This window comes from Panthera onca, chromosome D1 (assembly GCF_046562875.1).
Source record: "Panthera onca isolate mPanOnc1 chromosome D1, mPanOnc1 haplotype 2, whole genome shotgun sequence".
Lineage (NCBI taxonomy): Eukaryota > Metazoa > Chordata > Mammalia > Carnivora > Felidae > Panthera > Panthera onca.
The window spans coordinates 17,643,034-17,665,075 of NC_138348.1; the positions used below are offsets into that span (position 1 = coordinate 17,643,034).

At 55.0% G+C, this 22,042-nt stretch overlaps 2 long non-coding RNA genes across 5 annotated transcripts in view; one reads left to right on the forward strand and one right to left on the reverse strand.

Moving 5' to 3' along the window:
- The window catches only part of LOC132661685 (uncharacterized), a 97,677-nt gene that overhangs the window by 44,922 nt on the left and 30,713 nt on the right, over positions 1 to 22,042 (reverse strand). The window lies entirely within an intron of this gene.
- LOC144612957 (uncharacterized) lies at positions 2,590 to 8,797 on the forward strand. 2 transcript variants are annotated; one of them, XR_013550194.2, is made up of 4 exons: positions 2,590 to 5,176; positions 5,767 to 5,899; positions 7,128 to 7,250; positions 8,683 to 8,797. It is a non-coding gene; the product is annotated as an uncharacterized LOC144612957 (long non-coding RNA). The 2 variants fall into 2 exon arrangements; XR_013550193.2 differs by lacking the exon at positions 2,590 to 5,176 and having other exon boundaries at positions 5,249 to 5,899.

Here is a 22,042-nt window from a genome sequence, read left to right on the forward strand (position 1 = left end):
CAGGTGAGGGGAAACCACGCCAGAGCTTTCTCTTCTAATATAAACTAGACAAGGAGATGCGGCTGAACTGGGCAGAGCCTGCCGGAGAACGCTAATAGACTGGACGAGAAGAGAATTATAGAAAGAGACAGCTCCAGAGGGTGGTGGGGCAGAGCAGAAAGAGGGTCTGGGCTGCCAGCCCCAGGTGGGCTCCCCGGGGACCCGCGATCAGCGCCTGCAGCCGGAGGGCCACAGGGCCTGGAGGGGCTCCGCTTCTCATCTGGTGAGAAGCTTCTCCACCCGGAGACCAAGGAGACAAAGACCCCCTCGCCCCCAGCATCCTTCCTGGTGAATTTCCAGTGATCCCATTAATTGTGGAGGTTCCGGGGCTGGAATGGAATTCATGGCGTTTCCTGCATAGGAGCGCGCAGTGGGGGTGGATGGAAGTGACCTAAAAACATTTAGCCAGAAAAAAATAATAATAATAATAAAACCCACGCAGGTTTGACACTCCCACCAGAGGCCGGGAAGGGGTTGGGGGCTATTGTGCACGCATGCATGGTTTAAAATATCACAGGCAGTTAGATGTCTCATGGCCGCCTTGGCTTATAAGGAGGTGCTTTGCTTTGTAAAATCAGATTATTTTCTTTCTGCCTTTAATAAAAACCAGCGCTGGTCTCTGACTCACAGGCTCCAAACAGCCTTCGCTGGTTACAGAGGCTGGGATTTCAGCAGGGGCACGGGCTGGAACTGTTCTCAAATAGGAAATCGAAGACCCAGAGACAAAGGAGGGGAGCGGGAAGGGGGGAAGGGGGGAAGGGGGGAAGGGGGGAAGGGGGGAAGGGGGGAAGGGGGGAAGGGAGAGGCAGAGCAGGAAATAAATGCAGAGTTAATGCTCAGCGAGGGTCTCAGCGGCCGGCTCCCTGGGCGCCTCTGCAAGGCCGCTCAGACCCAGGAGTGCGGCAGGCGGGGTTCTGGGCTCCCCACCGGCAGCCCATTTGTCCCCTGCCAGCAGGCCCTCTGCACCCCGGGGCTCCTCTTCCCATCTCCTGTCAGAGGCTCCTGAGTCTTAAGCAGATGCCCTGTCACGCAGAGCGAGAGGCTGTCACCTCCACGGGAGGGAGTGATCACTCAGAGTTGATATGGTGGCTTTGAGGCTGGGCCTGGGGCCGGGGAGGCAGGGTTGAGCAGGGGCGAGAACCCCAGGGGAGGCAAGAGGGGGGGTTCCAAGAGAAGGTGTTCCCTGTTCTGTCTTGCCTGTCTGTCTCTCCCTCTCTGCTCGGGCTTTGGCTTTGTCTTCCTCTATCTATTCCTTTGAGTCTGGCTCATTGTATCTCATTGTCTCGCTCATTCTTTGTCTCCTTCCCTCTTTCTCTGTCTGAATCTCTTTTATTCTCTTAAGAAAGATGGCCGAACTTGTTAAGTCAGAGATCAAACACCCCAATGGGCTGAATGTGTAAGAAGGGAACACGACTTGAACATCTGGTACGCGCGTGCTCTCTCTCTCTCTCTCTCTCTCTCTCTCTCGCTCTCGCTCTCGCTCTCTCTGCGACACAGTGGGTTCCCCGTGGAGAGAAAGGGCAGGGAGGGCGTAGGGTGTGGGTGAGAAAATCAATGAAATCCTGTCCCTCCTGGGCCTGGTAACAGTGGCTAGAGCTGTGGGAAGGGCGAGACTATTCCCTAAGGGCCGGACAGTCTGCTACCAGGGCTGGACCACCAGTGAGGCCACCGTCCCCGCAGGAGGAAGCAGGTCTGATGTCCCGGTGAGGTCTGGAGGCTCTGACGTGGCTTTGCACGGAGAGGAAACATGTATGGGGGTGGAGAACAAGGACAGAAGACCCGTGAACCCGGGGCACCAAGGATGTGGCATTTCGCTTCAACCTGTACCAGCCCCGTGAGGGGTATGATTCTCAGCTTAAAGATGAATGAGGTTCAGACAGGCCACGGAACGGGTCCCACACACCCCGCTGGCAGAAGCGGGGCCGATTCGTCTGGGAGTATTTATTGTCGCAGGTGGAAGCATGGACCTTGGTAGGTTCGGGGTAAAGGCGACCAGGTGAGGACACAGCTAGTCTGAGCCTAAAGGTGGGGAAGACAGAGGGACGGGGGGGGGGGAGGCAGCTGATGGCACGGGAGAGCCGTGGCCTGCTGGAGACCCGCCCACCCGAGTGTGCCCTGTAGGGGCAGGTCAGCAACGGGGGCTCCTTGTGCCCTTGCCCCTTCTGAGAAACGGGAACATTCTGTTGCCCTGGGGAACAATGAGAGGGGGGAGGGAAAGACAGGGGGGTGACAGGGAGGAGACCCGGCTTCTCCACACTCCCCCCCACTCTCCCCTCCCTGGAATGCTGACCTGTGGACCGCTCCCTCCAAGGGTATCAGACCAGGAAGGGCAGGAGGGGGTGCTCACGGGGCCTGCCCTACGCCTGCCTTGCTGCGCCCACAGATGTGAGCTCCCCTCCCCCTCCCACGCCCCCTCCCCCCCCCCCCCCCCCCCGTCATTTTGCAGAGAAGGCGACTGAGGCAGAGACGTTGTATGCTTGGCTCGTGATCACACAGCTAGTAAGTGGCCAGGCCGGGGCCCACCCTCCCTCTATTTTCCATGATCCCGGGCACTGTCTCTGTGTCTGTCTGTCTCTCTCCCCTCTCTCTCTCTCTCTCTCCAAGCATGGAGGCGGGGGCAGGGTGGTCAGGGTGAGGGGACACGTCACCCAGTCCACTCAGTTCCAAGGTTGGTTGGGAGCCGTGCCTGCCACCAGGAGAGGAGGACACAAATGACAGAGGGGGACCACACAGCAGCCACGTCGCCTCCCTCCCGCACCCCACACCACCTGGCCAAGGGTCATGTGTAATAGCAGCAGGCCTCTCTCGGCCCCGCCTCTGCCCGCTGGAGAAGAAGACTGTGACAGGTGTCTTCTCCAGGGAGCGGGGCTGAGTGTGGGAGGGGGTCTTGGTGGGCAGGGACTCGGGCAGTGGGTGCCACGGCCCCTGACTTAGAGCTGCACACCTCTACGCCTGGGCTAGGACATATGTGCGTCCCCAACCCATTGGCTGCAGGCGGAAAGGCTTCCGTGGGGCCACCGGGCTCTGAGAGAAAGAACGCGACCCTTCCCTGCCAGGCAGGTGCAGCGTGCCAGGGGAGGGGCTGGAGCCAGGCAGTTCAGCAGGGCGGGCTTCTGACACCAACGTGTGAGTGGACACAGGACCGAGATATTGTGTCACATCACAGCACCCACCGCGTGGCTCTCTGCTCAGAGCCCCTCGGGTAGAATATGTGGCTGCTGTGCACTCCTGACATGCACTTCCAACATGAACCCCAACTCTGACGTACTTGTTAGAACAAAACTCAGGTGCATGCTGCTGACATTCAGCACCGTTTGCTGAACCCAGGACTGATACGCGGCTTTCACCTATGTTAGCATTTCTGAGCCAGTGTTTTAACTGTTTTAAATGTGTATTTATTTGTGAGCGGCGGGGGAGGGGCAGAGAGAGAGGGAGACACAGGATCGGAAGCAGGCTCCAGGCTCCGAGCCGTCAGCACAGAGCCCGACGTGGGGCTCGAACCCACAGACCGCGAGATCATGACCTGAGCCGAAGTCGGACACTCTTACATAGTATATAATTATACTATGTTTATGTTTTTAAAAACATTTTTAATGTTTATTTATTTTTGAGAGAGAGAGAGAGAGAGAGAGTCAGAGCATGAGCAGGGGAGGGACAGAGAGAGGGGGAGACACAGAATCCGAAGCAGGCTCCAGGCTCTGAGCTGTCGGCACAGAGCCGGACGTGAAGCTTGAACTCACGAACCGCAAAATCATGACCTGAGCCAATGTTGGACGTCTAACCAACTGAGCCACCCAGGCGCTCCAAAGCAGTTTTTTTTTAAATCAGGAGATTCACATACAAATCAGAAGGTCTGGCTTTCCCGGGTGCCCATTCTCTGTTGGTGTCACAGGCTGGCACTGAGCAGGGCGCCCCCTCCAGGCAGGGCCGGGCTCTCCCAGAGGAGCTCGAACTCTGCCCTGCCTACTTCTGTCATTCCCACTGCCTGCCTGGCCACGCGAGCCCCAGGGCTTGGGACCTGGCTCTGGCACACACCCGTGGCCCCCAGAATATGTTCCTTTGGGTCCTGGCCCAAATCTGTGCAATTTCTGGACTCAGGAAAGGATGGATACAACCTGCTATAAGTGAGGCAGTCTTACCCTGGGTCCTTCCGTTGCTGCCAATCTGCAGATGACAGATGACACGTTTCTCCAAGGACGCCCAGACCGGACACGTAGAGCCTGTCATGACGGCACTGGAGTCCCCGTCACCTGCTCCTGAGCTGCCAGGGAAGCCTCTCGGTCTGTCTGCCATGCCCAGAGTCAGGCCAGGCGACCCCGGGGCCTCAGAGCCTCCCTGATGTCCCTCCCTGGTGGTTGCCATGGAAACCAGAGCTGGGGCTGGGCAGGGTCTTTGCTCTTCACACCTTGCGTCTCCTTTCTCAGTTCTTGCTCAAGGAATGTTTGCAGAGCACCTGTAACGTGCCGGGCCCCATATGAGATACGAAAGGACGCTGAGCTTCAGTCCCTTGCCTTAAAAAACTCATAGTTCAGGGAGGAGTCAAAGTCAGACCACAGGTGACCCTACATCCCGGCTGGCTTTACAATTCAAGGTCAGGGAGAGGCCCAGGCTAACGCTACAGGTTGAGGAAAGCAAGTGGAGTGAAATCAGGAAGGTTCGTGGGAAATATGGCTTTTGAGCTGGGCCTTGAAATGTTTCCCTGCGGGAAGGGGGGTCAGAGAGGGTGTTCTGGGCAGGGGTGTGGTGGGCGAAGGGAGCAGGAGCAAAGGTGTGGAGGCGGGCAAGTACAGGGCGGGGAAGGGAGCCCATCCAGCCGCAGGAGCAGACTCAAAGGAGCTGATGGGCAGGACATTCCTTCAGCCACGATCAAAGAAATCTGGGGAAGACCGGGCTGATTTCCAAGAACGCATAGAGAACACGGAATTTTCCAAGTTGATTTGTTCGCAGGCCCTTGCTCCACCCGCCCCCTTTTTATTTGCAGCCGGCGGAGCACCCGTGGGGCTGGGGAGGGGGGTGACAGAGGAGGAGACGGGAACAGCCTGGAACGGAGGCAAAGCCAGGTCATGCAGAGTCTCCGGTGCCCAGCAGCGGCTTTACTGCGAGGGTACTGGGCACGTGAGAGGGTTCTAGGCAGAAGGTGACGTTATCTGGTTTGCTAACATTTCAGAAAGATGGGGGGCTGCTTGAAGAGGCTGGAGTGGGAGGGGCAAGGGGAGGGGTGGGAGGGAGGGGATGAGGAGGAAATCTTCAGCCCTTGGATCCACAAGAGGAGGCGGGAAGGACAAGGCAGGTGGTTGCGGACGTGGAGAGGAGCCGGAGGGGAGATTTGCTGGCCATCTCAGGGCCTGCTGGCTTTTCTCAGGGGGAGAGGAGCCAAGGTTTCCCTTCCCAGCAACGTGGAGCATCCCAAGGGTTGCCCATGTAGGAGGGCCACCCCCCCCAACCCCCACCAAGGGCACACATAGCGTCTGTTCTCTGCAGGGGAGGGAGGCCAACAAGAGAACTCCCTAGTTGCGCGTACTTGACCCCCCGTATCTCCATCTCTTCAGCTGGAATGGGGAGAGAGACAGACCAGGGGCACCACCAGGTTCAAGAAGCTGGGTAGCACCTTGCAGGTCTTCAGGGAAAGTTACTTCCGTGACCCTTAGGCTAGCAGCTTCTTAGGAGCCGAGGTTCCGGAGGTGAGCTGCAATCAAACCTTAGCTTTGCTCTGTGCCGATTACGCAGCCTTGGTCAGGTGACCACTCGAACTCCCCGCACCCTTGTCTGAAAACGGGGCTAATGACAGTGCTCCATTCAGGCGTGGTAATGAGTAAATGAGAGATGATGCTGTAGAAGGTGCTACAGAGCGCCAGACGCGGTAAGTGCTCAATAAATATTAGCTATTGCTAATTTTAATATTAATGAGGTTTTATACTATTTGCGATCGAAGTCCGTTTGGATTTATAGTACAGAACTTTCGGACGCAAGTTTATCACCTTGGGGTGCGTACAGTGACCCCTAGTTGGCTACTACAATATTAGCAAGAAAGTCTTTGGGGGACTGGTCTTAGCCCACTCGGGCTGTTGTGATGGTATCCCGTAGCCTGAATGGCTTATAAATAACGGAAATATATTTCTTGCAGTTCTGGAGGTCCAAGCTCGAGGCGCCAGCAGATTCAGTGTCTGGTGAGGGCCTGCCTCTGGTTCATGGACGGTGCTTTCTAGCTTCAGCCACCAGTGGGGGAAGGGCCAGGGATCTTTCCTGCCTCCTTTATAACAAGGGCACTAATCTCATTCACAAGGGCTCCCCCTAACGACCGAATCATCTCCCAAAGGCCCCACCTCCTAATCCCACCATCGCGGGCCTTAAAATGCAGTTTATAAATTCGGTCGGGGGGACGCAAACATTCCAGTCCATAGCTGGGGCCCATGTTAATCACCGAATAATAATGATTTGTAATTAATGGCTTGTTTCCGTGTTTCAAAATTTGCTTCTCAAGTGCTTAAAAGTGTTTCTCCTGTCACATAGTCCCGACGAACCATTAGACTATGGACCCTGATGCTTAACCTGCCGAGCACGTCTCTTTACTGAGTAGCAAGGCCAAGGTCCAGGTCTGGCTCAGAGGCATCGCCAGCCAAGAATGAAAGATAGCAGAGGGGCTGAGGCCGGGTCGGAGCACTGAGAGCACCGTGCAGAGAAATGGGCAGACACAGCCGGGGGAACCCCAAGGTCCTCTCCCTGGCAGGAGGCAGGGGCAAAGCTCATGGCTCTATGCCCTGAGTGACGAGAGCACGGGGACCTGGCGTCACCCACCAGCCAAGCCTCCAGCCACCTGCTCCTGGTGACCTGGGGTCTGCTATGGCAGGTTCCTCGGCTAATCGTCCACCAGACACATTGTCGTCTTCCTCCCGAGCAGTGGGATTGTAGGTGGGCACCCAGCCGCCCAGCTAGACTACGCTTCCTGGCGTTTTTTGCAGTTGGCCGAGTCCTTGCCTTGCACTTTATGTCAGCAAAAGTGGCGCGTCCTCCATCTGAGACGGAGCCTCTAAGACAGCGGGCACGTTTCCTCCTCCATCTCTTGTCACCTCCCTTCCGTCTACAAACAGGACATGGCTGAGACCCAGCTTCACCCCGTAGATGTTTACAACACCCGAGGGAATGGTGGAGAAACGAGATGGAAAGAACCTGAGTCACCAAACGACTGAGTGACGGGATCCACTCACCCAAAGGTAAGGTCTTTGTTCTTTACGCGGTGGGGTGGGGGCGGGGGGGGGGTGGCGGGAGAATGAAAGTCTCTTTGTTACGGCAACGTGGGTTCCCCTCACGAATACAAGGAGCTTCCAATAAATACGACCGAGGAGAGTAAGCAGGTGCAAGGCGAGTCGCTTTGGAATCTGGGACCATTGGTCTCCCCTTTTGTAAAACAGAGGTAACACCGTGGGTTACCAGTTTACATCCGGGATTTTTCGTTACACGCCCACCGTATTGTGCAGCACAAGAGAAGGGCTAGGGATGCAAAGAAATAAAACACAACAAAAATATTCAAACTCCTTGACCCACCGCGGCAGGACCTCAGGGAAATTTCCTAGCTTGCCTTGTCCCCTCTCACCACATACCTGTGTCCCTACTGGGAGACACCCTCTCCCCGGACGGGCTGTGAGCGTTAATGTCTCTGCACCTTTGCTCAGGCTATACCCTCTGCCTGAAAGCCCTTTCCCTTCTCCGTCACCCGTGGAATGGTCCTCATCCCTTCCAGGCTTCCTCTGTGGCAGAGTTAGCCCTTCCTCATCGGGTCATATTACCAGGAAGGTGCACATCCCTCTGGTTTAGGAAACTTGGGGGGTCCAATGCTGAGTGCAGGGCTGGCAAAGACGGAGGGCTCAGAACCGTGCCTTCATTTGATGAACACTGCTGAGGTCCCACACTAAGGACAAGAGACAAAGTTGTGAACAAGACACACATCCCTGCCCGCAACAGACCACATGATAGTGGGGGGACCAGACCCTAACCAAAGGCACACGCCGCAAAGGTATCATTACGTACAGGGACGGATGAGGTGAGGAAATGAACAGGGTGCGGTGCCGGCCACCTTGCGTGGACGACTGCTTGTCGGTGGGACCTCAGAGCAGGCCTCTCTGGGGAAGAGTGCCCTGGAAGCTGAGATTTCAAGGGAGTGGGTGTCGGGAAGGTGAAGGAAAGTACTGACGTGGGTATGATGTCGTAGGCAGAAGGCACAGTACGTGCATATAATTGGAGACCGGAAAGAGCTCGGAGTGTGGTTGTGGGATAACGCGAGGGAGACGACGGCAGGAGGTGGGGGGGGGTTATCTCCTGGGCATCCGCCCGTGGAAGGGGGGGGAGAGTGACCTGATGCGGTTTCCATCAGCGGGAGGGAGAGGTACTGCAACGGTCCAAGCCCAACACAGTGGAGCCTGGGTCTCGGGAGGTGGCGGTGGGGAGGGAAAGGGGGGTGTCTGAGAGGTGAGGGTAGACCATGGAGGTTCAGCGTGGACTCCCGGAGGTTGCTGGGAGAGGGAAAGGAAGGGTACAGAGGAGGGCCCGTGTCTCCAGGGAGCGCGTCTGGAAATCGGCTGGAGCTGTAACAGGCGGCGTGTAAGGAAGGCTCGACGAAGGGAACGGCGCCATTTGCCCCTTAAACAGGTGTCAGCGGTGAGCTGAGGGGGGAACAGAATTTGTTCAAGACGCACAGCTCTAAAGAATGGAAACAGCCTGCCATCCATCATAACCAGGGAGACCGGTTAAATAAGGGCAGGGCTCTTTATTTTTTTTTTTTTTAATTTTTTTTTTTTTTCAACGTTTTTCATTTATTTTTTGGGACAGAGAGAGACAGAGCATGAACGGGGGAGGGTCAGAGAGAGGGAGACACAGAATCAGAAACAGGCTCCAGGCTCCGAGCCATCAGCCCAGAGCCCGACGCGGGGCTCGAACTCACGGACCGCGAGATCGTGACCTGGCTGAAGTCGGACGCTTAACTGACTGCGCCACCCAGGCGCCCCAGGGCAGGGCTCTTTAAACAGACCACCGTGCAGCCATATAAAAGAACAAAGAAACTCAGCTTGAGTGAATGAAGAACTGTCTCCAAGATACATCCCGAAAAAGCAAGGTGCAGACCGTGGACATTGTATGTGACCATTTGTATTAAAATGGGTGAAATATAGGAGTATAAATACATAATTTTTTTTTTCTCGAATACAAATAAACTCTCTCGGAAGCACACAAGAGCCCGGAGAACACGGGCTGCCTCCAGGAAGGAGGGCAGGAGGGAGACTTTTCTCCCTCTATCCTTTTTTGGTTTTGGGGTTTCAATCATGAGAATGAATTAGCTATGAAACAATTCATAATTATCATTGAATAAAGAATACATTCCGGCTTAAAGATTAACCAGCCGTAACACAAAATGTTACGTCTGAAGAGCCGCTATCAAGGAGGCTTTGGTCCAGTCTGATGGGTCCCCTCCCCCCACCCCTCCCCCTCCCGCCCCCACCCCTGCCCCAGCAGGGCGCTGGGGACCCTCTGGCTCTTTGCCTTCCTGTCCTGCAAACCCAGATGTAAAGCAGCACCATGATGGCAGTTGCGGGTTTCTACAGTTTTGATTGCTGCTATTAAAATTGATTTTTTTTCCTTGAAATCACCTAATACGCAGAAAATTTATGGTCAGTTCCATGGCAGCAGATAGCCTAAATCAACCCACTCCGAGGTCAGAATCCCAAGCTGAAAAGTTTCCACTGAAAACAGCTCACATGTCACCTGGCGGGGGACAGTGGCCCTTGTGCCCGTGGAGGCCCAGAGCCTGGTGAATCAGCCACGGCTGGGGAGTGGCAGCCAGCAGGAGCCTCCAGAATTCTGTGCAGGGTGGCCCCTGTCGGACCAGCCACGGGCCCTGCTGCCCACTCCAGCCAAGGTGAGGCACAAGACAGGAGAGAGAAACGCAAGCCATGATTTGCAGGACCTTGTGCTAAAGGCTTAAAAGTTATTGGGCGTTTCAGGAGGGCAACAGCGGAGAATCACCGAGCGGGAGGCCCTTCTGAGCACGAGGCCTGTGAGACACACGGATCTCACGCCCCTGAAGCGGGTCCTGCAACCACTCTCCCGGGGGGCAACCCAGACCAGGCTTGGCGAGATTACAAGAGACACCTAGAGTCACAGGGCAAGCTAGTGGAAGGACCCAGGGAAAGCCTATGCTTCTTGCACAAGCCTGACTCCGACGAGAGTGACAGCCAAGACAGAATGCCCGCCCTGCATAGGGCTCTGTCCTGAGATAAGGACGTCCTAAGATAAGGACGTAAGCACAGAGAAGTTCAGTAACTCTCCCCAGGACACACAGCCAGTGAGGGGCAGAACTAGGGTTCAAGCCCAGGCGGCCTGACCCCTAAGGCCCACTCTTCATTCCCACACTGTTCTGGGGAGGCGGGGAAGGCTTCTGTAGAAGGTGCAACTCAAGAGGGAGGCGCAGGGGGCTGAAATCAACGCAGCCAACCTCAGTGGGCCGGTCAGACTTCAGAGCAAACGGGGAAAGGCCAGAAAGGGCTTTGCTACGACCAGTTTCTAGATCTGTCCAGGACGACACAGCAAGTTCCACGTCATGCCGCAGGCCTGTAGCTCAGGTCCTATACGCTCCGACTGGTCGTGGGAACTCGGCCATCCACGTCTTCACTGATGGCCTGGGGTTGATGGGATAGCCACTCAGAGAGAGAAGGAAAACGGTAATGGAAAATGCCAAGAGAAATTGGAATGTTTCTGCCCCGCCCGGTTTTTCCCCAGTGAAGATGGGCAGGGACTAACCCCAGGAGAAAAATCCACCCCCCGCTCCCCCAAAGAACCTCCCACAGCCCACAGCCCCACAGAATGGACACAGGGCCCGCCCAGCCACAGCTGTCTGTGTGTCCTAGACAGGACAGTGGGACTCTGAAGAAGGGTGGGGAGGAGGGGTTGGCAGTTCAGGGCAGGAAACGGGCATTTCGTGATTGTGGCGAACGGGAGAGCGGGGGCTTTCGCAGAAGGTCCGGTGAAAGCCAGGGATGCGAGAACTAGACTTTGCACCCCAGCTCCTTCTCATCCCTGTTCTGTGGGAGTCCCGTGCCAAATGTTCCACGACACCGTTCACCGGCTTCTCACACAAACCTTGAGCCGTAAGTGTGTTATTATTCCCATTTGATCGGCGGGGAGGTCGAGGCTCCGGAACAGTAATTTGTCCGGGAACACCGGGACAACGGGGCCAGGGCTGGAACCCAGACAGGTGGAACTCCCAACGCCTGAGCGGGGAACCCCTACGGTATTCCGTGATGCTAGGTCACCTGACGGTTTCCATCTCTGCATCTGAAAATGAGGACTGGGTTGCTACACCACGCGGAATTGTGTCGATGCGACGATAAGGCTGCACATAAAGCTCCCAGCACAGCAGCTGGTACAGAGTAAGTGTGCAAGAAATGAGCCGCGCTAAAGAGCCCCTTGGCTGCAGGGCTGTCGAACCTCCCAGATTGGGTGTAAAGCCAGCTGGAGCAGGTTGTATAACTTCATTCTATCTCAGACACCCAGAGTCTGGGCCTTCGAGGCTCAGCACGCTGATGGATATAAATGCGATATGAATCGAGGTGTCCTCAGATAAACAGGAAACCAGGTATCTCTGCCATAGCCCTCTCTTCTCCTTCTTCTGGGGATCAAGGCGATGGGCTCGGTCTGATTGGTCACCACCAGTCCTCCCAAACAGACGATGGCACCTGATTCCCGGGCCCTTCTTCCCTCTCCGCGCTCCTTAAGGAGCCAGGTCCTTGTGGAAAGGCCTTGATCAAACCAGCTCCGTAGATGAGGTGAAATTTCCTCTTGCTCAGGACTCAGGACAGAGATCAGTTCTAAGTCGTGGTCCTACCGGACGCATCTACGTGACAGCAGAAATGACAGCCACGGGAGTAGATGGAGTAGTGTCGGGTGATGGGTGCAGAGGGACAGCGAGCTGACCACATGAGAAGGCCCACAAATGACATACGCAACTGGAAAAGGCCAGTGGAAGGGAATCTCCATGCTGCCCGAGGGTGATAAGTGGCAGTGGACCCTCGGCATCTGGGAAGCCATAGGGACTCGGGTGATGGACAGCACCGGCCCTGTGTCCACTCGTGGCCCCCACCACGCAGGAGCCACAGGCCCGGCTAGTCTGGTATTTCAAAAGAAGCTAGAATCTTGGCTTTTAAGGTGACACTTTTTTTTCTTTTTTTTTTTTAATTTTTTTTTAACGTTTATTTATTTTTGAGACAGAGAGAGACAGAGCATGAATGGGGGAGGGGCAGAGAGAGAGGGAGACACAGAATTGGAAGCAGGCTCCAGGCTCCGAGCCATCAGCCCAGAGCCCGACGCGGGGCTCGAACTCATGGACTGCGAGATTGTGACCTGAGCTGAAGTCGGACGCTTAACCGACTGAGCCACCCAGGCGCCCCCGTGACACTCTTTTTTTAACGTTTATTTATTTTTGAGAGAGAGGGACAGAACGTGAGTAGGGGAGGGGCAGAGAGAGAGGGAGACACAGAATCCGAAGCAGGCTCCAGGCTCTGAGCTGTCAGCACAGAGCCCGACGTGGGGCTCGAACCCACGAACCGCGAGATCGTGATCTGAGCCAAAGTGGGACACCCAACCCACTGAGCCTCCCAGTTGCCCCTAAGGCAACATTTTTGATTTCCAGTTCAATTCACTGTAATGCCACTCGGCTTAACAAAAGTATGAGGTTTTCTAGCTCACATGCCTCCTGTTTACAGAACCTTAATGTAAGTGGTTATCAATCTTTTCTGGGGTCATAGACCCTTTGGAAACACGGTAACGCAAATCAAAAGAAAAACCATGGTGTGAGAAGGTATTTGCAATTCATATAACGGCAAAGGATTGACGTCTAGAATGTAAAAGTGAAACAAACAAAAAACCTTATACGGATCAATCAATAACAAAACCTACAACTCAGTAGAAAAGTGGGTGATAGATCGGAGCTGTCCTCTACAGGGAGGAAACCCAGTGGCCAAGGAATGTGTAAAAAGTGCTCAGTCTTATGAAACGCTAAAGAAATGCAAATTAAATAACATTACCAGCCCCTCCCCCACCGCAAACACTCTCCAGATTGACAAAACCAAAAATGCCTGACAACATCAGCACCTGCGGGGTGCAGGGAGACTGGAACTCTCCTTCACGGGCTGATGGGCATGTAAATTGGTGGAAACACTCGTGAGATGGCTTGGCTAAAGCTGATATGCACATACCCGTGACCCAGCCGTCCGACCCAACCCAACCCCGTTGGTTGTTTTCCCCAGAGAAACCCTTACACACGTATAAGAGAATGTCTACAGAACGCCGTCCGTGAGTCTCAGATCCTGGAAACACCCCGAATGTCCAGGGCCTGCCGAGCTGTGGTTGAGCTACATAAAGGCAGACTATGGAGCAGAGAAAAGGAACGGACCTCAGGTTCACACATCGACAGGGTTGGGTCTCAGAAGCAACGGAATGTGGAGCTCGAAAAGCAAGTCTGAATATTTCTAGTATAAATCCTTGTATAGTATAAACTTTTGCAGTTTAAAAGTTCAAAAATGGGCATAGCCCAAACAATACGTCATTTAGGAATGAGTTCATAGGTGGGAAAACTATAAAGAAAGCAAGGGGATGATAAATTTTTAAGAACTCAGGAGAGTAGTCATCTTGGGGGGGAAGGAGGGAGATACGATCTGGGAGGGGCCCCCGGGGGGTGTCTGAGACAGTGACAATGTGTCCTGTTTCTCGAGCTGGATGATTGGTCCGTGTTTGTTTCATCATCCTTTACGTTACGCAATACACTTCACAACTCTTCTTTATGTACATTTCATAACAAAATAAGCATACAAATAAATCCACCTTCTTTTTGCCATTTAAAAATAAATCTAGAGGCACCTGGGTGACTCAGTCGGTTAAGCGTCCGACTTCGGCTCAGGTCACGATCTCGCGGTCCGTGGGTTCGAGCCCCGCGTCGGGCTCTGTGCTGACAGCTCAGAGCCTGGAGCCTGCTTGGGATTCTGTGTCTCCCTCTCTCTCTCTGCCCCTCCCCCCCCCCCGCCCCGTGCGCTCCCTCAAAAATAAATTTAAAAAACATGTAAATAAATACATCAACATAAATAAATAATCTAATGAACTCTATAGATCCTACTTCCAGAACAATTAAAAAACATCCAAACATTCCATTGCATTGCCGAGGCTCCTGGACCCCTTAGAGATCTTCTCTGGGAAGAATTTACACGAACTACACTTGATTCGAGCACCCATCGTCCCTGGGGGGTGGGGGGGGGTGTGGAATCTTTATTCCACCAGTGCATTGATGTGCCTCAGGGAGCAGCAAGGAAAGGAATGTTCCAGTGCTGTCAGCACCAAACCAACACCCCCAGAGAGAACTCTCAACGCCTGCCTGACCCCCTGTAGACAACCTCAGCACCCTTCCCTCCCTTCCTGGAGCATTTCTGGCTCCCCATCGCCTGCTCCGGGGTGGCGGCTTTGGCCAGCACCCCTGATGGCTGGGTCCTCTGCAACTTCCAACCTGAGCCCTTTCGAGAAGAAGGAAGTGAGGAAACCCCAGAAGGTAGCTGATGGCTTGTGTCACAGAGATGAATCTTCTTTTTCAACCTTAGGTTTTTGGTATATTAAAGCTTAATTGTTTGAGGAGGGGAATAAAAATCAACTTCGACACAGGGGAGACTGGAAGCAGGACACATGTCCTGGAGAAATACTGCAGTGAGGTAGAAGGTGAAGACTCGCCATGCACTTGGGGAAGCCACCTCCTCCCTCCGGGACTCAGTGGCCCATCTGTTCAACAGAGCGTTTGGGTTTCTAGAAGATGCCTGCCATCCAGCCCTGACATCCCAGGTGTTTGACCACCAGCCACATCCACTCCCTTCTGGAATCGTACGAGACGACAACAGTCCTCCTGAGGACAGCCCCGTGCCTGGCGCGCGGTAGGCACCCAACCCATACGGTTACTGGCCTGCACTCTACTTACTCCCTGCTCCTCACAGGACCCTCCACAGACACGAGCTCTCAGCTGGCCCCCCTGCATCGCTTTCCTGATCTATAATGGTGAGTGCTGTGGCTGGCCAACATGAGAATTCATGCAGGTGAAAGCCCTTTGCCCAGTGCCTAGCACACACCAATCCCATCTCGTTGGTTCCTGTCTTTCCTGGTCCCTCACCGGTCACCCGAAATAGTGCCGATGCTCTGGCCGACCCCCTGTCCCTCAGCACGCACCCAGAGCAGCCGGTCACCCTCAGGACTGACCACCACCTCCCTGGACGGACCAGGCTGCCGGGCAGGTGGGCCAATTGTTCCGGATGGCCAGGAACCCCGGGCATTCACGGAATGCGAAGCCTGTCCACCCGCGGGAGCCCCTGAGAGCCCCTGTTCATTAGACTCAGTTCCCAGGGTGGCTGGGGCCCCAACTAACTAAACAACTAACTCCACACCTCCCTCCCCTCCCTCCTTCTCCGGAAACGTTAAGTCAAAAGAGAGGGCATTCTGACTGGGGAGTAGTTCTTTGGAAGTGTTAGGTGTTGAGGGAGGTTGAAAGTGGGGGGTCTGGGCCAGGACAGAGAGAGGAGAGAGGAGGAAGGAGGAGGAAGAGGAGAAAGGTGGGGGGAGAGGGAAAGAGATGGTGGAAAGAAAATGAGAGGTGCAGAGGGATGGGGCGCAGAAAGGGAAAAAGATCATTTGAGGTCCTGGTGGTGAACTTGGGATAAATTTGATTTTGTATCAGCAGCTTGCCTTGGCCTCTCCATCCGAGACGGCTGGGGTCAGGGGTGTGAATCCATGCTGACCTTTGCATAGGTGGACTGTCACACACTCTGTCCCCAGGGCACACACAGCCCAAGGCCCCAGGCCAGGGCTCAGGATGGCAATGAAGGGGCGGCCGGCATTCACGGCTCCTGCCAGGCAGCCTTCCCCACACCGGCCTGGGGGTGGTAGCGGGGACCACCGTCACCTGGGGCACAGCACTGTCCCTTGAGATTTCCCTACATCCCACCCAGATCTCTGTAGACGGTCCCCTTTATCAAACTCTCTTTTAAGTCATCCAATGTGAGTGATCAGTCTGTTTCCTGCTGGGACCCACCTGAAACACACAGCCCTGCCTCTGGTTATCCCATTTCCAGATAAGGAAACTGGAGCCTAGAAGCCCAGAGAGGGAAAGGGCCTTTTCTGAGGCGGCAAGGCTGATAGAGGAGGGATTGGGATCAGAAGCTACATCTGCTGGGTTTCCTAACGAGAGAGTGGACCAGGCCGGAGGTCAGGACGCTCAAAAACTGACGCTGTGGCCGCTCAGCTGGGTTCTCTCTAAGCTGGAACCTGAGAAGCAGTCGGGAACCCTGCCTTCCTCACCCCCCAAAAGCCCGGTCAATCCCTTCCATGCTCAAAACGTCTATATCAAACCTTCCCTCCCTCCGACCTCTGTCCCAGAAGTGCCAAACACTTCCTCATTTCCAGCCCCCTGGCCAGCCTCCCGCCTTCATCAGCGTCACCACAGTGGGAGGGATCTTTCCAGAACGCCCACCTCACTTTGATACTTCTCCCTCCTTGGATCTGTCTGTGCCTCCTCACTGCCTGTGGGATGAAGTCCTGACTCTGTGGCATCGAAGCCCTTTCCAGCCTGGACCCTGCTGACTTCCCCCAGCTGGCCTCCTCACTCCTCTGCACTTGACCATTCACAGTCAGGCATGTACCCTGCTTTTTCCTACCTCTGGGCCTTTGCATAGACTTTTCCCTCTACCTGGGGCACCCTTCTGAGTCCTCTGTTCCAGGTAAACCCCCATGTTTCAAGATCAGGCTGAAGCACGATTAAAGAGAGGATTTCCTTTATCCCCCCTCTACTACCCCTCCCTCTGCTCCCCCCTCCCCCCCGCCCCGCACATACAGAGACCATCTCTCCCACTATTGCCCCCAGAGTCTTTGTTCCTGCTTCTGATATATAGCACTTCGCTGTTGCCTCAAATCTCTCGGGGGAATGAACCATGGCAAGAAATCTGAAATTAACCATGGATCTCTTTACCGGGCATCATAATTGTTACTGTGCCTTTCTCCCTTGCTGTCTCATGAACTTCTGAGGGCTTCATTCTCTATATCCCCCCCTCTCCCCCCGCCATCAGGGCCTGGTCCCTAGCAGTGCTCAATGCTTCCCGTTGGCTGAGCCATTAGGATAAATGATCCCAAGCCTGAATGAGGAGCCTTTGGACCTGGGGTTGCTGTGTGGCCTAGGGCAAATCTCTGAACCTCTCTGTGCTCCTTTCCTCTTCCTGACATCTGAGTAGTAAGAACCGCCACATAAACATTTGCTCATAAACCTTTAACTATCCTGTTCGCCCCTCCCTCAGAGCCAAGCCTCTCCCAAGTGCAAGCATGCTTTATATTTTATGTTTATCCAGAGCCTTCTTTTAAACTCCCCTCTTTGAGTTTCTCCAAGTCCTCCTGCAGTTGGTTTGTTTATGCTCAGAGGAAAGCTGGTTGGATCACAGAGGGGCTGGGAGCAACCCCCGCACCTGCCCACGTGAGTTCTCTCATCCATAAAGGATTCTGACTCCTAAGCAAGAGTGATAGGCCAGGGAACACACGCCTTCTTGGTACCGACAGGCCCTTGGTGGCATCCTGGAAAAGGACTCTGAACCTTCTGGAAACCCGGGCAGGGTGGGAAAGGTAGGGGTGTCCTGGATGGTACTTCGCCTCTTCCAGAATCATCAACCAGGGTTTGGGGCCACCTATGTCATTCTCTGCTAGAGATTCCCTTTTCCCTATTGGCTCCCTCCCCCGCCCGCCCCCAGCCTCCTGATAAATGTGCTGCCCGTCCCTGAGGTTGAAGTCATCGGGAAGCCAGGCTGTGTGAAATATCAGGCTGGTGGAGGACACCCCCTGGGAAGACCTGGCCTCCCTTGCTGCCTCATTATAGCGAGCTTTCCCGAGCTTTCCCACACACTCCCTCTGATCCATAGATCCCACGAAGCCCTCCGCTTACAGTAACGTGACTTAGGATTTATGGTTAGGCTTATGATTCATTTTTTTCTCTTCTTATTTTTTTTCCCCCCAAAACATCTGATTTAACAGGGAAAATGCTATCCAGAGGAGCTGGGGGCTGTAAAAATGCAATAGCAGGAGAAAAGTGCTGCTAATGGCCTCTGCAGAGCCTCCCAGATCAGCTCCCAGGATTGTAAGGGAGGCCGTCCAGCAGCTGGCCTGGGATGTTCCCACCAGGGCCTGGAAGACACCCAGGCTCAGCCTCAGCCTAGAGAGGCGGCTCCGGAAGGCTGGGTCTCCCTTTAAGTCCCCGTCTTTGCCTCCTGGTAGAGTCTGCATAGTTCGAGGGCAGTGTCCCCATCCCCATGTTTTCTATCACCTCCAGGCCCCACCTGGCCCCCACTGTCAGTGATGGGAGGGGCCAGGGACCTCAACAGCCCCTTGTCAGGCTCTGGGCCGAAGGAGGCAGCCAGCAGTCATGGCCGGGTTTCCAAACCTACCTCTTTTCTCCAATTACAAGATTAACAACCATGACGCAGAGGCGACCTACTTTAACTCCTATGAGCAGCCGGGGGTAATGGGAGCCCTGCTGGGTGGCACCCTAGATGCCCGGGCTGGGGGTTCTTGCTGTGTGACCCTCAGCGAGTCCCTTCCCCCTCTGGATGTGCTTCTCTGCAAAATGAGGCAGTTGGACAAGATCTCAGGGGGCTTCTAGGTAAGAAAGGCAAGCAGTGTTATGCCTGTTTTTATTCTGCATTGAAATAAATTTCCAGGCGGGCGGGATTCTCTCACCTGCCGTGTGCCCAACACCTAAGGTACACCTGTCACCTGGAGTCACTTAAAAAATATTTGTTGTGTGAATTCTGCAGAGCAGCGAACGATGCCGTGAAGGTTCAGCGGGGGTGAGGTTCGAGAAGAACACAGCAACTCAGAGCTCCTAGCTCAGTAGTTTTCCAGGACACTTTTATTCCCCCTGACCCCCTGCCCCAACAGCAAACTCTGTCTTCCTGCTGGAAGGAAAGTCACATCCCTAGGGCTGATGCTGCCAACCCCAGGTCAGCCAGAGGGTTAAGAGTCCTCAAGATTCCTGCCTTGAACATCCTATCAAGAGAAACAGGCCTGGCCCGTGGGCCTGGCGCTCAGGCCCCAAGAGCTGCTGCCTCCTTCTGACATGCTCAGTCCTGATTAGGGGGTTGATTGCTTGAGCCCACATCTGGATGGGCCTCTTAAAGCTTTGCTGCCTCAGCAAGCAGAAAAGCGAATGAGCAGTTTCCGAAACCCAAATCGTCTGCCTTTGATGAGCTGAAGGTCAGGATGGGTAACCAGGCTAAGGAGATCTCTGGCCAAAGGAGGCTGTGAGGCAAGAGGCCTTGACTGCACAGTCACTGAGGGTTGCGCTGTCCCATCCGCGCCAGCCCGAGGAGCTGCAGTGACCTGGCGGCTACAGGAGAGAACACAGGACCCCCCAGTGTTCTCCGGACCCAGCCTGTCTCCTCCCCAACCCCCAGCCTCTCCGCCTCCAGGCACCACCTGGCAGAGGAGGCTCTGGAAATGGGATCCCCACCTGTCTCTTCTGCTCTTCTCTGCAGAAATCGAATTCAACATCTCCACCCAAACCTGGTCCTCCATGAGCCAAGACTGAGCTTTAGGGACGCTTAGAGGCTCCTCTCTCATCCCCATTTCCCGTCTCCAATCTGCTGGAGAGTCCTGGACTCTGTTCCTTTACCGCTCTCAGTCTGGGCTCCATCACACTGCCATCACCCTCTCCTGGCCCGGTCACCTGGTCCCATCACCCTCTCCCGCCTTCATCACCCTCTCCTGGAGAACCTCCCATCAAGGACTCCTAAGCGGCCTCCCTGCCTCTAGTCTGGCTGTCAGCAATGAAGGCTGAGGGCAGACCTGCGGCTGTGAGCTTGTTTTGGGTGGGGAATCTACTGAGGCTGGGAGGCTGGTAGCCAGAAGGCACGAGGCAGGAAGCTGGGCTCGTTCTTCAGAGCCACGGTGGGGCTGGTTTGGAGAAAGGCAGAAAGAAATGCAGGGTGAGGGAAGAAACCTCGGAGGCCCACCCTGACCGCCCCCCTGTGGTGGGCCCACCTCGGACAAGTGACTCAGGCCGAGCTACTCCCGCCAGAGTCCGGGCAGCCCCTTGGCTAAGCACTTACTTGCTCGCAGCACGCGGGGAGGGATGAATGGCTGGAATTTATTAAGCGTTTGCAGGGCCCTGGTTCCGTGAGGACGTGGAAACTCAGAGAGGCTGCAAAACCTCCCAAGGTCAGACAGCAGGTGGTCGAGGCCGGGGTCCGAATCCGGTTTCTCTATATTGTATCCGAAGCAGCTACTTAACACGGGCCTCAGTTTCTTGGACTTCAAAAGCAGGGATGACGAGGCTGATTCCGCCGGCTCGAGGCACGTCGCGGAGATCAAATGGGATGACGTTACGCGTTGAGTCAAGGTCAAGAGCACGGAAGCAAGCTGGTCAGCGAGGGGCCTGGGATCCTGACTCGCGTGTGAGGGTCGCCAAGCGCTTCACCTGACGCTGTTTCCTGCTGCAAAGATCACGCACCGCCATCTCCACCTTTCATGAGAACCACAGCACAAGAGGAAGAAGGCAGGGTCCTGGGAACCGCCTCCCGCCTCCGGGCCCTTAGGTTCTAGGAGAGGGATGGCCCCGGGATCAGCAGCAGAGACGGCAGCAACCCCAACATTAGCCGGAGGAAGACCTGGGCATAGGCCCTTTGCTTGGATCGGGGGCAGGACACGCCCGGCACCCAAATCACCTGGCCCAGCCCATTTTGAGCCGATCTGTACCTTCCTCTGTCCTCAGAAGCTCGAGGGACCATCTGGAGCCTGAGAGCCCGTGTGCCATTTTTACAAGCCACAGAATGAGAAAGGATGCTGCCTCATCACTGCATTCCAAGAAACAATCTGGTCTTTGTAACAATCGCTTTTTCGGGACGGTCTCAAATTCTACTGGTAGATGCAGCATTGTTTAGTGCACAGCAACAAGGAAAATGCTTAGGGTCGGATAATGAGGGAACAAAGCAGACAGCAAAATGGTGCGCTCATTCTGGCTACGCCTCTTTAATAGTCTACCCACCCCCACCCCCACCCCCACCCCCACCCGTGGAAGGGAACCGACCCACATGAAGGCTGCCTTATGGGCGGATCTTTCCCACGGTGTTCTTTAATATTATCGCTGCAGTGTTCTTGCTGTTGGTTTTAAATTGCGTGTTGGACCTTCCTCAAGCTGTAACACGTTTCCAGCCTCCTTTGCAAACTCTGAAAGTAACTTTCTGGAAAGAAGAGGGGGCAAGGGGGCGGAGCTGGCCTCCAGTAGCGAAGCACTGGGCAAACGAGTGACTAAATACATAAGTTGGCGAGAACTCCACCTCCCGAACGCGCCCGGTGAGCCTGGGGTGAGGGCAAGATTCTCGAAGGGGAGGGCCAGAGAGACGGAATGCAATCATAGTCGCACAGAGGTACCTCGGGGATTCTGGAAGGGAAGGGTGTAGCCCCTCACCCAGGGATCCAGAGGTCTGTCCGGCATCTGCGAGGCTGAGGCCAGGAGCCACAGTTACAGGTGACGAGCCTGACGCTGACATGAACAGCTAGTCACAAAGCTAGAAAGTGCTCAGGTCCATGCATACATTCATTCCACAAACACTTCACGCGTGCTCACTTGGTACCAGGCACCGTGCCAGATGCTGGGGCTGTCGGGCTGATCCACACCCCACGTCTGGTAGCCAGAGAGCCTAAGTTATCTGTTTCTGCAGCCAGACCTCCTTGCAAATCCCCCAACCCTCTCCACAGGCAGCAACCCTTTCCAAAGCCTCTCCCATTCACGCTGCCATTTAATCCCCACCATGGCCACGGGAAGTGGGCAGGGAGAGGGCATTTCCTTCCATTTACAAATTACGACACAGAGGCCCAGAGAGGCCAGCCACCTCGCTTGCCCGAAGTCACACGGCAAGGGCACAGCACGAACCGGGCTTAAACCTGGGACTTCTGAAACCCA